This window comes from Mandrillus leucophaeus, unplaced genomic scaffold (assembly GCF_000951045.1).
Source record: "Mandrillus leucophaeus isolate KB7577 unplaced genomic scaffold, Mleu.le_1.0 Scaffold209, whole genome shotgun sequence".
Taxonomy (NCBI): Eukaryota; Metazoa; Chordata; class Mammalia; order Primates; family Cercopithecidae; genus Mandrillus; species Mandrillus leucophaeus.
The window spans coordinates 1887769-1893812 of NW_012102132.1; the positions used below are offsets into that span (position 1 = coordinate 1887769).

Below are 6044 nucleotides of genomic sequence, written 5' to 3' on the forward strand. Positions count from 1 at the left end.
TTTGTATTTTTAGTAGAGACGGGGTTTCGCCATGTTGGCCAGGCTGGTCTCGAACTCCTGACCTCAGGTGATCCACCCACCTCGCCTCCCAAAGTGCTATGATTACAAGCGTGAACCACCGCGCCCGGCCTTATTCTTAAAATGTGATTTGACTCAATTTAAAGCCTCCCTTTCTTCCCCATTAACCCCCAGTTTTTGACAGATTTTTCTTAGAACATTTCAAACATTCTCTCATTACTTCAGAAACTTATCTTGAAATGATGTAAAAGAAGGTTAAAAATATTAGGTTGCTTTTGGGTTCCCTTCATCTCGAACATTGTTGCGTAGATTTGAGAAAGGGCTGATTTTTACTTTGTTTTCTAATCAGCAAGTCACTGGTTTTTCTACCTAAGAGAGACCGAACATTGACCACAGTGAAGCGGAAGGGTTGAGCGGCATTTACAAAGTGCCTTCACATTTTGGTCCTCAGAAACCCATCCGAGGTGGGTAGAATAGGTGTTACTGTTCTGATTTTACAGATGAAGAGACTGGCCACTCGCCCCCACAAATTTCTGGAAGCTAGTCTTCCTCACTGAACCAGGTGAAGCCTGCCTGCTCTTGCCTACACCCTCCTTCCTCCAGGTCAATGTCATTTAGAACATATTGCATCCTTTTCTGGGATCTGTCTGCTAGGACCCGGGCCACCCTCCTGCTGGAGACAGCCCCGACAACCCATATTTTAGGCAGCTCTTTCCACAGCCTGCAAATCTCACGGATTGTCTCTTACAACTGTCTGTTTACTCACTTCCCTCCACCCAGTCAATTCTGACTCCAGACCCGGGAGGACAATTTTTAAAGTGTTTCTGCAGACGGACCCTCTGGCCGTGCCGGAAGTGTTTTATGGACCTGTGAGCCGAGTTAATCCCAGGAGGCGCGGCTGGATTAGTCCCGGGTGTGGGTGGGGGATTCATGTGTTTAGGTTTAATCCCCATAGTGGGGGGGGGGCGTAAGGAGAATGGGGGTCTGGGGGCTTCAGCAATGTGTGCCCCCTCCCCATTAAACTCCGAGATTTGAGCTAGAGCGGATGGAAACCGAGGCATGCAGCCGTCGACCCCCGGCCAGGCGTGGAGTAGGGGGGCAGGGAGCGCCCCGCGTGGGTGCACCCTAGGAAACCAGTGCTTACATGGCGATCAAGACCAGAGCGCAGTTGTGTGTGGTTTTTCCCCAGGTTTTTATTCTTCCAGCCCTGTGGAAAGGAGGAGAGCCGCAACCCGGGGAGAGAGCCGGAAAGAAACACTTAATCACCGGCGTCTCGCTGCTCGTCACGCGAAGATGGCAGCGGCTCCCCTGGGTTTCAAGGTTCCGGGAAAGGCGTGTGTTCTGCCTGGAGGCGCACGGACTGATGCGCTCTCTCCCTCGGCTCGGCGGCCAGCTCGGGCTCACAGAGCCTCTCTCAACACCGGCAAGTGCAGCCGGGCCGCCCAGCCCCCAGGTCAGCCTGGCCCCCTCCGGGCCCCGGGTTGGCGAGGGCAGCTGGGCGTCTGCGCTGCCCAGCCCAGCCGCGGATCCATGGGGTTTCGCGAGCTGAAAGTAAAGGCCTGAGGGAGTGGGGACACCCACACCGGCCCGCGGCACGCAGGGGAGTCAAGCTGCGGCCAATGCAAGACGAGCAGGGTAGACCCCTACTAGCGGTGGCCGGAGGTTCAGCCACCTTCGCGGGAGAGGGGATTTACCGCCACCCTCATCCACGCGCAGGCCCCACCGCCCGGCCCTCTCCTATGATCCCCGGGCCATTGCGAAACACGGAGCGAACAGGTCCTCGCCAGCAGCCGTCACTTCTCGCTAAGATGGGAACCCACAAGCCTGACTGTGCTTCCCAAGGGTACTAGCGTGCACGCAGACCTTGGGGTCAAGAGAGCAGCGCGGTCTCCCCAACCCGGACTCTTCCCTGGCGCAGCACACAACCGCCACGGGCTTCCGAAGCGCCCGAGCGGGGAGGAGGAAGGAAAAGCGGAGGCCCGGGAGGCGGGCTGCGCGCTTGGAAGCCGTTTGTGTTTGTGTGTCTGCGCGCGCGCCCCGGCCGGACGGGTGTTGAGGGAAGAGTGATCGTGAGCAACCCAGAACCAGCAGTCCCAACCTGGACTGAGGAACTGGGCTCTCCAATCCTGGGCCGTGGGGCTTCATGCCTCGGGCTGGCGGGGCAAGTGGCGGGGAGCCCGGAGCTTCGGAGCCGCCGCCGGGCATCTAGCCAGCTCCGCCAGAGGAGCCCTGGGGCGCGTCGGGAGCCAGGGGACTGGTGTGAACCAGCCGCCCCCGCAAGCGGACGTTTAGCTCCGGCACCCGGGAGCACTGACACTAGGCGATAAGGAGTTCCTCGGCAATCGGCTGTCCCCAGTCCCCAGTCACCTCCGGCGGACGTGACCGCCGGATGCTATGCGGCTAGGTGGGCCAGGGGGGCCTTTGCACTGCCTTCCCTGACCTCTTCCTTGCCGCGGGAGAGTCACAGTAACATGCTGCCGTACAACTCTACAGACCTTTGTTTTGCAAAATAAAGGCCAAATGTTGGGCCTTCTGATCTCTTCATATTTTCCTCTGGAAGGTTGGGGTCCAGGCAGTCCTCTCGAAACACCTCCCAAACAGCTCACTTTCATTATAAAACGCTAGAGAGGCAACACAGCCTTATCTCTCCCTCTGGTCAATCATGCCCTATCCCAAGCTGTGCGGCTTTGGGCAAACCGCTTAACAGTTCGGAACCTCAGAGTCCTCATCTGTAAAACAAGGCCAATACTAGTATCTACCTCGTAGGGCTGTTCTGAGGATAACATGCCTCCCTCCATACATAAGGCGCTTAGAACGCTGCCTCCAGTACAATACTACATGTGCTTGTTGCTATAATCTGGTACTCCCTTTGGATGGGGAGGGAGTAAAGAACAAGGTCCAGGTTAAAGTTCCTGGAGGTTTACATGGAGCCAGTGGTCTTGGCAGGGTGGAAAGGACACTATTGTATGGCCACTGAAAAGTGAAGGCCAAATGCCCTCAAACTGTCTCCACTAGACCTTCCCGTAAAGGCTTGTGTGTGTGGTGGTGGATAGGAGGGAGAGTCCTCTTTAATGGTGCTCATTTAGACTGGATTAATGGCAAGTTCCGTCAGGGCTCAGGCAACATTACCCACTCTCTCCCTGCAGCCCTGGGGAAGAGCGCCGGTTTCCAGGACCTCCAGCCTACTCTTCCAGGCCACCTTTTTTGATGGCTGAAGGCCACCTCTTTAAATCAGTTCTCCGAGGAGTTGGCCAAAAGCCATGTCCTCTGGGATGTACTTTGGTCTAACACTGGTCCAGGGCTGGCGTATGGCAGGCCTTGTCCCTGGGCTGCTGGCTGGCCACATTTTACTGACGCACAGATGCAAATACCACTTCTGTAGACAGAATCCGTCAGACTTCTAATTTCAAAACGCTTCCCATTACCTTCGAAATGGGGACTCTGGCACAAAGGGGAGGAGTTGCGGCGTATAACAGCCTAAGGAGGCCTCGGCCTCCCCTGCTTGGCCTCTCCAGGGTCACCCATAATTCATTAGGTGAGGCTGCCTTTTCCTTTTCAAAGACAACGCAAATGGCCTTTGCCTTAAGTGGCTACCGGCGTTTGCCTAATCACTGAAATGTGCTGGCAGTGCGCTCTAGCTCTCAGTAGATCCTTATCGGACTGTGCGTGCCAAGCTGCCAGCCCCGAGAAAGACAAAGAACACGGGCGCCTCCAGGTTTGCTCCTGAGGCCTCAGGGTCACCTCTGGGGCTTCCCCTTCACAGCCTCCGGCCCCTACAAGCCGCTCCCAGCCAGCCTCCGGAACAAACCCGCAGCCCTATATCAGAATTCCAGTTCTCGAGCGCCACCCGGAGAGTTCACATTTCCCCTCCTCCGAGACCGCGTGGTGCGCAAGTAAGAGCCCGAGGGCGGCGGCAGCACACGTCTGGGCAGCCCCCTCCCCGCACCCAGCAGCGTGTACACAGAAAAAGAAAAAGCCAAGAGAAAAACGTGGACTGTAAAAGCCAAAACGCAGGACCATCTACTACTAACTACCAACAACCCCAGGCAGGAGTTTGCAAGGATTAAGCAACCCCCAAATAGAAACTACAACTAAAATAAATCCTCTCTTCGCGTTCTATTAAGGTCTTTGAAGGTGGAACGCAAAGGGGACCCTGTCTCCTGAGGACACAGACTGGCTGCGCCGGTAGTGCTCAGCCCCGCACCTCCTGAGCATACATTTAACACCAGGCAAAGAGCAAGTTTCCTATCTATCGTTTGACCAGTTCTCACAGTATTTCTAATTGACTCAACGTATATTAGATTGAAACAAAAATGATCTTGGTTGGAATATACATGGGCAACCTGTATTTAGATGGGGTAAGTTCCTGCAGCTGTCTGACCACATTTGTCTGGTTCCTCTGAGAATCCACGTTTTCTAGCCCGGGAAGAGGCAGGCGGCCCTCATGGCTCCTCCTTCGGCGGTTTCCTGGCGAAGCGCCCATCCTCCCCAAGCACCGGGAACGGAGGCCGCCCGCATTAATACTCGCGGGCAGCCTGTTCTAACCTATACTGTCATTTTTTCCATCGGTCGGGATCGGGCTGGGGGTGGGGTGGGGCGGGGACTCTCCTCCGAGGGGCTCTGCACGGATCGTTGGGTTTTCCCCGGCGAACTTAACACGGAGGCAAAAGGGGCAGATGGAAACCAGGCCCCGGCTGGCCCCGCGCGCGTAAGCGCGGCACTCAGCAGCTCGACGCAAAGCCAGGGCTGGATTTTCGCGGCTCGGGCCCGGCGGCCTCCCAGCGCCGGCGCGATTCTCTCTCCTTCGGGCTGAGCAAACGTGGTCGCCTAATTCCGCCCTGGAGACAGCAGCTGTGCGGCGAGAAGGGGAGAAAAAAAACCCGCAACTTTTCCAACAGAAAGTGTGTGCGCAGAGGAGAGGTGAAGGCCCACCCCGATTCTGTGCACGTATCGACACAGCATCTAATCAGTGTCACTGCCAGGAATACGCTTCCGCGGCGGGCGACACCGCCGCCCCCGCCAACCTGCAGGAGGGAGGGGGGATGCAAATGGCGTCTCGCGTCGTCCTAGACTCCGCGCAGCACCCGCTGCCGCGACTCCGAGCAGACGTTGCAGCAAACTGGGGTGCAGCGTCTGGGGACGCGAACGCGCCGGCTGCCCGAGCGATCGCGGGGAAGAGGAACTAGCACCACTCCCTGCTCCGAGGCCGTTCCCTGCCCCCACCTCCGGAAGAGCCGCCCTTCCTCGACTGGGGTGAGGGGCGGGAAACTTTGCAAGAAAACTGTTCCGCGCCTTCCCCGCGTGGCACCTGAGAATAACGTGGGTGGGTTTCCCATCCGAGGCCAGACCACGCGACCCTACTTTTCCAGGCCTCGGACTTGAACCTCGTGGACTATGGGAGGGAGAGTACATTTCGGGCCACTGCGGGGGGCGGGGGGACACCAAAGTCAGGCGTCCTCAAGGGTTCTGGCAGATGGCCAAGTTTGTGTCCTTTCCCTCCCACGCTGGAGTAGCGCGCGCCACTTTGGGGAAGCGTGAGACCGTTCACCACCGGCCACGAGGCCACCAATGTCTTCCAGGTGGAGTCGATGGTTTCTCTGCAGCACCCCCTCCCGCTTTGCGGTCCCCGCCTGGCTCCCACAGTCCTGGGGAGCCCCCAGAGCTAGCCCGCGTCTTCCCTAGCCCGCTCTTCCTGGGGAAGGGGAGACTGTTTGTGTGGTGTGCAGCCCCGCTCCGGCTCGCACACCCGCGAGCCACCTCGCAGCCCTCCCCGGCCTCGGCCTCACGGATCCCCTCTCGGAGTAGCCCCGCGGGACGCACCCTCCCCCATGCGTAATGGGGCGCCCCTGGGACGCAGGCGGGGATGGCGGTTCCGGTCGTTCCGGGATTTGCGTTCAAGAAGAAAACAAGGCCGGCGACTACAAGAGCGGCGCCTCCATTCTTGGGGTTCAGACGCCCGCGCAGCCTCCGCGTCGGTTCCGCTCTCGCCCAGGGAGCCCGCTTCCGTGTCCCTGCCCCCGCCCCCC

The 6044-nt window shown here is 58.2% G+C and overlaps 1 protein-coding gene across 2 annotated transcripts in view; it reads right to left on the bottom strand.

Annotated features, from left to right (window-relative positions):
• The window catches only part of BCOR (BCL6 corepressor), a 143314-nt gene that overhangs the window by 136399 nt on the left and 871 nt on the right, over positions 1-6044 (bottom strand). The gene's annotated exons all lie outside the window — the stretch shown is intronic.